The 12181-nt window shown below is 33.0% G+C and overlaps 1 pseudogene; it reads left to right on the forward strand.

Annotated features, from left to right (window-relative positions):
* The first annotated feature begins 948 nt into the window (after window positions 1-948).
* Window positions 949-2674, forward strand: LOC128164611 (delta-like protein C; annotated as a pseudogene).
* The last annotated feature ends 9507 nt before the right edge of the window (window positions 2675-12181 follow it).

The following is a 12181-nucleotide window of genomic DNA, read 5'->3' on the forward strand; positions in this document are numbered from 1 at the left end:
ATTTACCTGGCCAGCATCTGTTTTGTTCAGAGTAAGTGGTAAAAAATTCAAAAAAGTAATTCAAAATACATTTACAATAAACAACAAGGAATTTTTAAAACAATGACTGGGAATGAAAAAAAATTCTCGCTAAAAATCATTGATGGCTTCGTAGTTAACTCAATGTACAACATATTACAGGTTTGATAATTTTGTAACAGTAACTATTTAATTAGTTCAAACCACAGCAAAAATGTTTGATAAAATATGGTGTAAAAAATCAACAAAGTGCAAATGTTTACTTTGTATAGCTCACGTTATTGTTGTCTTACCTGAGTAGTCACGTGACATAATACAGAACTAAATGTCATACCTGGCTAACTAAACTGTATACCTTATTGAGCAATCTAGCAAGTTATTATGTATTCTGTACCTCACCGTAAAAAAAATAACAAAGTGGAAAGACCTCCAATTGTTCGAGAACAATTAGTCTACTAGTTAAGTTTTTTGAAAGACATTTTGTATTTCTAAAGTTTTTTTTTACTTTTGTACTCCTTTATGTTTCCTCGAACAGCTTTTTTGTTATTAGATATATTGAAACAATGTTTTCTTTACCCACTTAGCCATCAACATTTATGGTACCAAATGACCCTTTCTCTGAAAACTCCAAGAACCTATGCAGCTCTAGCTGATTTAAGAGTTTTACCATCATATTAAGTTCACTTAGAGACTTCTTCAATCTATTCATACCAAAAGGACCCAAGGCTCTACCGTATATGAATAATAACTTAAGGTATATATAATATGTAAACTTGATGACAGAAAAAGGGTTTGGTATTTATCGTTTGTATTTACATCAAATGCTATTTCCAGAGAATCCGAATAATAATTTCCTCCAATCATCGCTGTGGCGACATGTATATATAAATGCACGTTGAGCACGCTGTTACAAAGGTTCACAGTGGGGTCTCTTTGATAATGCAAATAAGCCTGACAAAATGCGAGGATTCCAATGTCTCTTACTCCGTGCGTTGCTTTACTTGGCTTCCGTTGACGCATTCGGTATATGTGTAGGTGAGGCTGATGATGGAAGCTGTCCAGACAATGCCACCTGTGAGGATGAAAATAATGACCACAGTTTTGAATGCGAGTGTAAAGAAAGCTTTGATGAGATCGATGTACCGGGCCTAACTATAGATAGTAAAGCAGTGACAGTGTGTGTTGGTATGAAAATAGTAATTAGATATTTAAAAAAAATTGATGGTGAATTGTATATGTTTTTGAGTGAAACCATCCTCTTTTCATGCGAAGACTGCATTCGCAGTGTAATGTTTTCGAATGAATAAAAGAATTGTAAGCAGAAAAAATTCAGATATACTGACTTCTACTACGACAAAGATTTTCAATATCTATTTCATGATGTACTATTAACATTAGTCCATGCTAATTTTATTTCGTGAAAGATGTTATTAAAGAATGTGATAGGTAGAAATTTTCTTTTTCTCTCCATGTTTTCTTAGATCTCGGCAGTTGCAGTTCGTTAGACAACAAAGTGGATGACTGTGTGAATGGACAATGTGTAATCTACCAGAACCTATATGGAATATATAAAACCGCCTGTAAATGCGACATGGGATTCTATGGAGAAAAATGTGACACTACATTGTAAGTAAATATAATAATGACAAAACCCCACGCACCAAGCAATTCAGAATTTTTATTATTAAGAAGACTGGATGTTGGCGATCATTTTTAGATTACATATTACCTCCATTAGCTTTGTACTGTATAAAGATACGAGAAAATGTTCAAATTTGAAACCCAAAATGTTTGGATACCTTACTATATGAAACTTTTCTGGCACGAATGTCATTTTCAAAAGTTTACGGCAGATATGTTGGTTAATTTCTGGCCATCCAGCCTCCTCAAGTTTTTATCACCAGTTTTTAGGAAGTGTTACCCTTTCCAAAAATAAACATACCGGTGTATGGTCTATAAAAAGGTTGCACAGTTGGAATATAAAAAAACAACCAAAAACCCACATAATGTTAGGTATCAGTTTTACACCAGAAATCGTAACAGAAAATAGTGATATGAAAATATTCTATAGAAAAATTCTTATCCATAAGATAAAAATATTTATTCCTATTATGATAGACTCTTCCTCTGTAAACATCTTTGCAGATTGGTATTGAAATTTGTGTTTAATTTCGCAAGAAAATAATTCATCATGAACGTAGTAAAAATTAAAATAATGATGATCAATGTTCTATTCTGAACGCTGAATGAAATTTTTAAAAAATACATTAATAAACAAATAAAATTTATTTAATTTATTAAATTTATACATTAGAAAAAATTGATAAATAATTAAAATTACAAATAATAATAAAAAAAAAACAAATTAAAGAAAATGGAGGAAAAAACAATAACTGCTTTTAGAAACAACTGAAAATATGTATCATAGAGTAGTAGGCAAGAAATCTCATTAGATGGTAAAAAATCAAACGTTTTAAAATGAATTTTCACTTCAGAACCGATGCCACCGCTAACAATGCCTACAGCTGCTCCTACTACTGACATGAACAAGAGGTCAGGGTCTGGAGTTCTCATTCCACTCATTGCAGGTGGGGCTGTTCTTTTTGTCCTCCTGGCTGGAGGAGCTGCAGCTCTGGCGTCTTCATCTGGATAGGTGTTCTCAAGATCCTCAAACTACAACAAATGATTCTGAATATCTCACTGAATGAAATTTTAAATAAATGAAAAAGCAGTTGTAAAGATGGGTTGTTGTATTGCTTTGAATATAGAATGAAAAGAGCCTCGTGTAATAACGCCATTTTTGGGAGTTTATTTTTAACAACTCTCCTATGCAGTTACTCTGACAAACCGAAAGTGAAACAGTGTTTGGACCAAAGCACAAATCATCGCCGCTGACAAGAACTAGTTCTTGAGAATAATTGATAAATCCGAAATAATGTATGCTAAAGCATTGTTTTTCAAGGAAACATATTTATAAATACCTTGAAAATAGTCAGATTTTAAATGGTACGAACAATTAAGATATTTTTGTAGTTGTATGCATTCTTACGCCAGAGTTCAATATAGTCTCGTTCAACTCGACGCTCGGCTGTCTCCGTAAATCTCCGACAAGCAGAGAGTATCTCTTGCTTGTCGGAGATTAACAGCGACAGCCGAGCGTTTGGTTGAACACGACGAGATTCAATATTGCTTGGATCCATAAATTTTCCAGAAATATCTTTATCACTAATACATAATTTGATTGTCATGAATTTATTCTATCTTTAAATATTACTTAACATGATTCATAGGAGGGTTTTATCAACATTCTTGTCTCGAAAAAGTCCGAAAATTCATATTATAAAAATGTGTGTATTCAAATACAGATTAGAAACTACCTGTACTTGTCATGCAAAATAACATATCGTTGATTTTAAAATAAATAACCATCGATGAAATCAACTCCCGTTGGTTCTTCGGTACTTTGATTAATTAATGAGATGGCAAAAAGCATTTAATATCATGATTAAGTGTCTGTTTAAATCGCCAATGATTGCCTTGGGAAACAAACTTTTAACTTTTCAAAGGTTTACCCATATACAATAAACAAATATTCATCAAACTCTCAAGAACTACATGCGCAGAAGCAAAGGTAGCAAAACACTTCACATGAAACAGGTTCTAATTCATAAACTTACTCTAAAAAAAAAAACCAGAATAATATCTGTGAAGCAAACAACATTGAATACATGAAAAAATGAGGCTTTGATAAAAAAAAGATCACTTTTGCCTCTGGGCCAGATGAGCTAAAAATGAGCTTAATGAATATTTATTTACTTTTTAGTTAACGAGTTGAAATTACTAAATATTCCATGACTTGGTTTTCATTTTATTGTGTTGAATGGTGCCACAACGTCCTCATCTAGATAAAAGTTTCCACTGAATCTTGCAATTGTATAACCAATGCATATGATGCATAACCACTAGAGACGTTATTAGGAAGTTATTATTAAGATTTTTTCTTAGATTGGCTCTACTCGTAGGTTTGAAGAAAACCACATAAAATGTTTTTTTGTCAAGAAAATTAAAAGCAATCGTTGCAAATACGAAAAGCAATTGTTATATTGTAGATTATTTCAGCATTCTCTCTCTCTCTCTCTCTCTCTCTCTCTCTCTCTCTCTCTCTCTCTCTCTCTCTGTGGTCAACAAATAACAAATTGCCCGTAATATCTTGCCTTAAATATTTCCTTTAAAAATAAGATACTTATTGTCATAACGGAAAAATCTAAACATTTTAGTTTTCAATTTTGAATATATACCTATAACTCCACGCAGAGCTCTTCATCTTAAGGAGGTAAATATAACGACCACGACCATAGAGCCCTTTAGCCTGGCTCCCGATGCCTTCTAGCCTTTACAGATGTAAAAGCAACCAACTACTATTATATAAACTTATAAAGATGACATGCATATATTCACAAAATGAGATATAAGTTACTTTAAATGATACTACAGAAAGATTAACTTCTCATTTTCTTAAATGTTTGTTCATCTTATTTTCATTTTTGTCATTAAAAAATTAGTTATAAATTATGAGAAAACTTTATGTTTTGTTTTCACCCCATCTTTTTATCATATTAAGTAAACCAAAAGAAATTGTCCTTTTGAAGAAAAGTTTTCCAAATTTTGTGTAACTTTGATGATATATTTGAATCAATCATGGATTGTATCAATAGTTTGTAAAAAAAAATGTGAATTATAAGAGAGAGAGAGAGAGAGAGAGAGAGAGAGAGAGAGAGAGAGAGAGGACAGTCCTATATATAAAACGTTAGTGAAGTTTGACTACCCTTTATGATGTACCAAGTATTAAGATGACCTTACTCCGATCAATCATTCATACATGATTATATAAAAAAACTTACACGATTTCACATCAATCATCTTTGGGATGGCCTGCTTGGCTTAGTGTTATTCATGTGCGAACATCTTTTTTTCTGCGCAGCAGACTGCCATTGCTTATTCTCGAGAAATGTTTTTCAGGGCGAGTCAAATATATGACAACAAACGCACCACCTAACCTCAGCTTGATTTTATGATAGGATATATAGGGACTTATGTAAAAGAAAAATTGTAACGTTAACAATAAACATCAAACAACCACACTTGATATTGAGATATAAGGACCCAGCACTCTAAACCACACCTGATAGTTGCATACATGTAGTTGTAAATGGTAGTGTATAGTGTTTCGGCGGTAAAGTAGGCCTCATCAAGGGTCCAAATCAAGTGTACCTTATGTAAGCGAAAAATATCAAAAGATCTCCTAAATGTTTGTGTGTGTTGTAAGCAATGATAAGCTCCGTGTCGATTAGCTTTTTGCAAGTTTTATCCGTCTTTAAGATGTTCTATTACTTCAGTACACGTTTTTTAATCCTTTGACGCAGGTGTTGAGTAATGCAACCATTACATGTGAACGATTGAGTTTTGTTTTTTCTTCTGTTCTACTCTAAAGGTTTTCCTAAGATTTGTCAATGGTCGGATTTATTTTCTTTTTTCAGAGTCACCTCTCTTTGATAAATGTCCTTTGAAGTCCTGTAAAGCTATATTGAGGGTGGATGGATCGTTTGTGTTTCTCGAAAGTACATAATGTTGCATTTTCAAAACCATGAAGTGGATAAAAATCTATAATTTAATCTAACAAAAATTAAAACTTTTGAATTAATCAATACCATGATTCAATAATAATGATAATCATAAGTTAATTGTCAGGGTTAACTGTTCAGTCTGACACAATGAAGATCCGAGCCATCTATTTACTGAAAATAGGTATCTGAGCACCTGGTGGGTCCATCCTTTTGTAAACAAAATGTAAGTAATCCCCAGTACTAATTATTATCCTCTCGGGGAAATTTTTTTTCTTAATCTTCGTATACAACTACTGCATTAGATCTATGTATCATTTCCGACGTGTATTAATTTATGTACATATTTAAACAACAAAATGCTTTTTTTGGTGCTTTTTGCAGGCATGAAGGTGCCTATAACAACTTTATAATTATTGTAAATTGAAATTGAACAGAGAAGGAAAATCAATCAAAATAGATTGCTTTGCTTGTTTCGATAATGTCTTGCATTGCAAATTAAAACGTTGGTGAAGTGAGCATGACCTGTTGTATAAAATGTTGATAAAGTTCTTTGTTAGAGCTGGGACTGAGTTGGCCATCGTCGTCAAGGTGAGCGATGTAGACCAATGGTGTTTGTTTTATTTGTTTTAGATCACAGAGAAGCCTTCCCTTGACTTACAAAATACGTAGAAATCAACAGAGCAGCAAAGACAAACATTGCTTTTGATTTGATATTATCGTTTTTAAAAATTAGATTAAATGTATTACCTTTTAAAACACTAACTAATCAAATAAGATTTTTTGTTTAATAAGGGTTGACAGATTCTGCAAAATATGAAATAACTTATGAATAAGTTTTTACTCAACAATTATCGTCCAGTCTCTGTTTACCTATCATAAGCAAAAGTATTGAAAGGCACGTTCACAATTGTTTTTATGAATGTCTTTGACGATGCAATCTCATCAATGAAAAACAGTCAGGTTTTAGACCTAAGCATTCATGCGAAACTGCCCTCCATAGAATTATTGAAAAGTGGTTACGTAACATTGACAAGGGTTTGCTAACAGGTGTTTCATTTGTAGATCTAAGGAAAGCTTTTGCCAGGCTACGGTTAATCACCATGTACATGTACTACTACACAAACTACTTTCGTTTGGCATATGCCACAATATACTTTACCGGTTTAAATCTTATTTGACATATAGATCACAGTGTGTTAGGTGGAATGGAACTCAGTCAGATAATTTAGGTATCTCTATAGATGTACCTCAAGGATCAATACTTGGACCTTTGTCTTTCATTCTATATGTCAATGATTACCCAGACTGTCTGCAATGCTCATCAGTTCACATGTACATGTATGCAGATGATAGGGTAACCACTAAGGCGTGTCAGAAAAATGTATTGCTGTTATTGAATATAAATTAAACAGAGATCTTATCAATACTTAAGAATTGATAAATAAAAATAAGCTTACTATCAATCTCAAGAAAAAACAATGTATGGTTATTGGTACCGTGTTGTATAGCATTTTTCCCCCATAGTAGCTTTTCCCCACGAAAAACCTACTACAAAGTAGCCTTTTTCCCCGGGGGATAAGCTACTATATAGTAGCTTTTCCCCCATACTCTTTATGAAAAATTGTTCAGGGTTTTCTAAAATAGTAGCCGTGTACAAGACCTTGAAGATTAAAAGAGAATTTATAAGCTGGCATTTTCCAAAAATAGTTAATTTTCTACTTCGCAAAGAGTCAAGTATTTTTCCAAATTCCTTAAGTTTACATAACCAGTTTCTTTCATTATTTTCGGTTTTACTAAGCCCCATATATATACCAAGACATTTTTAAATTTTTTTCAAAATTAATTTTTATACCTTTAAGAGTTGTTTCGCCTTCCATAGTATGTTTAAGCATCCCTAAAGGAATACATTCCGTCTTTGATAAATTCAACTTTGTTCCTGATACAGATCCAAAATTTTCAATAATTTTGACAACACGTTCAAGTGATTTTATGTCCTTAACAAGGAAAGTACTATCATCTGCATGTTGTATGCATTTAATTTCATTTTGTGTATTGCTCATTTTAAATCCTTTAACACTATCAAAATTTTTGATTCTTGTTGATAAAATTTCCATTACAAATAGAAATAAAATAGCTGAGACAGGACATCCTTGTCTAATACCTCTATACATATGACATTTTCTAGAGATCCAACCATTATTTTTTTTGAAGATAGAAATATGGATTTGTATTCAAAATTTTGATCCATTTAACAAAATTGTCGCCGAAATTAAATTTCCTCATTGACTGCAGCAGAAACTCCTATTCAACAGAATCGAATGCCTTCTGAAATTCAGCAAATAAGAGGTAATTCCTGATTCATTGCTTTTTTCCCAATAATCAAAAATATCTAAAATAAGTCTAGCGTTGGTTCCTATATAACGTCCTTTAATATATCTAGACTGATCGAGGTTTATTAATTTGTCTATAGTTTTTTTTAAACGTCAAAAAAACCCACAAGCAATAATTTTGTAATCACAATTTGTTAAACGTATGGGACCCTCTATACTATAAATCAACAAGGCCTGCAACCGTCCGCCAATTTGAATCTCGCCTGCAACCTATTTTTAACTTACTTGAGGGGTTCCCCGGGTAGGGTGGGCTGGTCATGAACATCAAGCACTCTGAATTATTGAAATAAAATATTTGAAAGCCAGAACCCAACACAATCCCGCCCCATACTCGCGTTTTTTAACATTTTCTAGCACTTTGCTGATCTCTTCCAGTGTCGTATAATTTAAGGTCCGCCCCGTAAAAAGGTTCTTGGTATATTTTTTTTTTCAATTTCGAGTTTTTGGAACAAAATAACTGGTATTATTTTGTAGTCCTTTTAAAGGAGTACCTACCCGAAGGGTGTTAGAAAATATCCAAAATAGAGTATAAATGAAAATATACATGTACATGTAGCTTGATGAACACAAATAAATCACAATAATTATTACAGTTTAAAACTGGTTTTCATTTCACTTTAGTTTTGCTGGTCGATCTTATATAAACAGGAAATGAAACTGATTGGTGTCATCAATTAAACAATGGCGTGAACCTGTAGGTGTGAGTGGTTCACACCTTCAGGTGTTTTACTGTTTGAAGTTATCGTGTAAACAAAGAATTAAACAGTTCAGACGTCCCCTTTCTGCACATCCTTCCAATATAATACATGCTTAAAAACGTTACCCATTTTAAAATCAAATACTCTTTACAATCCAATGACAACGATACCTGCAAGCGGCATCATTGCTATTTAAAGCGCTAAGCATAGCTCAGCGCTTTATTGTCGTAAGACTTCTTTTTCCGGTGCAAGGAATTACTGCCCTCTATGAGCAGAAATATACATCATTTAAACTGGTAAGAGGTATAGGGAACCAGTTATCTGGGTGACGGAAATGGCCGAGTAGATACGATTGGTTTGCGGGGCTTACGTACATCAGCACGGGATGCTACGCAGTGATGAAAAAATATAGTGCGTATTCAGAAGCTAAAATATAGAAAAAAAATCGATTCTTTGCCAGAAAATGTCAAAAACTGTGATAAATTACTGTTCAAAAGGTATAATTTGTGATTTTAACATATCTTTTTTCAGGCAAGTATCCATATACAAGTCGTGTTCAGCTTTAATTCACATCATCTTAAGAAAGTAACATATATTTATAAAAATCTGGCCTTCGATACTTTAAATTGATATTCATTAAACATAAACCAAAATTTCAATAAGGCTCATTTCCGCCTACGCTTGCACACAGTAAATTTTCTTAGAACCAAGCTAGGTTAGCGCTTTTCAGTACTTTCAGTACTTTGATTTTTATTTGCACTAAGGCATATGTGTAAGTTATGCTTTTTATTATAAACTATATTTTTGGATCGAACCTTTGCCTTTGTTATAATCAAAGAGGAGAGTATCCAAAGGAATTGATTTGTTATAGGAAATTAAACACATGTAAAATTAGTAAAGAGCCCTATTCCTGCGACTGTATATATGCATTTTGCATCTGTCAAAGAATTCAAGGGGATTTTCTTGCTCGAGGGCAGGACCCTCCCCCACCCCTCGATCTAGACCCTCGGGGTATTTGACGCTTTTTGATAGAAATTCCTTTAAATACATGTACACGACATGTACCATATCAAATATCTGAAAATTAAGGATGACGTTTACTCAGAATGAAAAAAAATTCAACTGATGGTAATGAAAAACCAACTATTGTGTCTTATATACCTTACATGGTAATGTTATTCATTCATCTAGATGAACAATTTATATCTGCAAAAAGATTTTGCACAAAAGTATCAATTATTCTTTGCTTAATAGGTAATCAAAGTACTAAAGTACTGACAGGAGTTGATTTTATCGATTATCATTTATTTTAAAATCAACTTATCTTGCATGGCAATTAGCTTCTAGTCTGTATTTGAATTATGCACTTTTTTATTATATGAATTTTTAGACTTTTCCGAAAAGAATTTCGAGAAACCCCATATGAATCATGTTGTGTAATATTTAAAGATAGATTTCAAACTATGTATTAGTAATCGAAACAATTATAAAAATCGTATGAATCCAAGCACTATTAAAATCGAACTCTAGTCTCGTTCAACCAGACGCTCGGCTGTCTCCGTTAATCTCCGACAAGCAAGAAAGCCTCTCTGCTTGTCGGAGATTAACGGAGACAGCCGAGCGTCTGGTTGAACGAAACTTTATTAAACTCTGGCGTAGGAACACATGAGACTTCAAAAATATTTAAATTGTTCGTATTATATGAAATCTGACTAAAATAAATTTCAAAGTGTTTATAGATAAGTTTCCTTGAAAAACAATGCTTCAGGATACATTACATCGAATTTTTCTACTATTTGACTTGTCAGCGGTACGAAAGACGAATAGTGCCACATAAAAAAATTTTTTTATCTCGTAATTACGAGTTTATTTTCTCGTTATTACGAGAAAAGATCTCGTTATTACGAGAAAAGATCTCGTTATTACGAGATAATTATCTCGTTTTAACGAGAAAAGATCTCGTTATTACGAGTTAATTATCTCGTAATTACGAGAAAAGATCTCGTAATTACGAGTTAATTTTATCGTTATTACGAGAAAAGATCTCGTTATTACGAGTTAATTATCTCGTAATTACGAGAAACGATCTCGTTATTACGAGAAAAGATCGTTCCAAATTGCGCGTTTTATTATTCTATTCTCTTTATGTCAAGTGTATGAACTACTGCAATGTCTTTTATTATACACATACTTAGCATAATCATCGCTTAGTAGCATAAACAGAATTTGATATAAAATCGGACCAATCAGTTTTAACGAAATTTCAGAAGAAGGAGCAAAGCAGGTTGATTGATGAATTGATTAAACTATTTATTGATTAGAAGGATACATGTAATTTGTTTTCAGACTCCAAAATGTTGATATACAAAATCAATTATTTTCAATATACATATAGGTTGTGTATGAACACAATTCAGGTAAATCCTGTATATCAATGATTGAAACTACATAGTCATTAAAGTCAACTGTAACAATAGAATTTTGTTTTTACGACAAGGGCTACCTGGTATTTACTTTGGAGTGGGATTTAAAAAATGTAATTGAGTCGACATCCGATTTATGAGATTTTTTTTTGGAAATATTTATAAAATAATTTGGGATTTTGTCTACTAATTTGATTAAGCATGTTTCCCTCGGCACGCATGTACATGTACTGTCGCTTCAGTTTAGCAGCAAGCTTTGACTGCAACAGACTGCTGTGATTACCGCCCCCTTTATCCCGGTTAAACAAGTTAAGATAATATCTGTATTAAAATTTTGTTGTATTTTCCTTTTAACTCCTGTGTGACCCAAGGCTTATCAATTGGCGTTCTGCTTGAGTAAGTTCTTTTTTACGGTAAGGTGGTTTCAAAGAGTGTTCGACTTCAAAAAAGGCATCATGGCTTTTGTAATCTGTGTTGTAAATAGGTCGATAGACGAGTCAAAACGTCCTGAGTCTCGTGTGTAGGTGTCTTTGTGGCTGACATTAAAGTTTCGTAACATGTAGCTAGGATTAAAGCTGTTATCTGCAGCGATGTTTTCGCCTTTTGGTTCGGTAACAGCAGGACAGGTCAAGATTTGTAAGTGTAGCGGAGCGTGATCAGAATACATTGTAAAGTTTGCAAACTGAAATTTTTCAATCAAGACGAAAATATCTGGCGATAAGATATAGTAGTCCACTACACTGAGTCCCCTGGAAGTTGGCTGGAACCCATAAATGTAAACTAAGTCCCTGTCCATTTTGTCTTTATGCCGATTCAGTATCCTGATCCCGAATGATTAAATAATTTATGTTAATAATTTTGTACCATTATCGTTTATATTATTGTCTGGGTTAACCCGTGACGGTTTATCAGAGTCCATTTCGTAACCGATGGTTTCCATATAATTTAAATTGCTTTCATGCATCACATCATTCACCATACAATCTTCTCTATTTGAAGTCCGTACATTCAGATCCCTTAATATCATA

The sequence above is a fragment of the Crassostrea angulata genome, chromosome 10, assembly GCF_025612915.1.
Source record: "Crassostrea angulata isolate pt1a10 chromosome 10, ASM2561291v2, whole genome shotgun sequence".
NCBI lineage: Eukaryota > Metazoa > Mollusca > Bivalvia > Ostreida > Ostreidae > Magallana > Magallana angulata.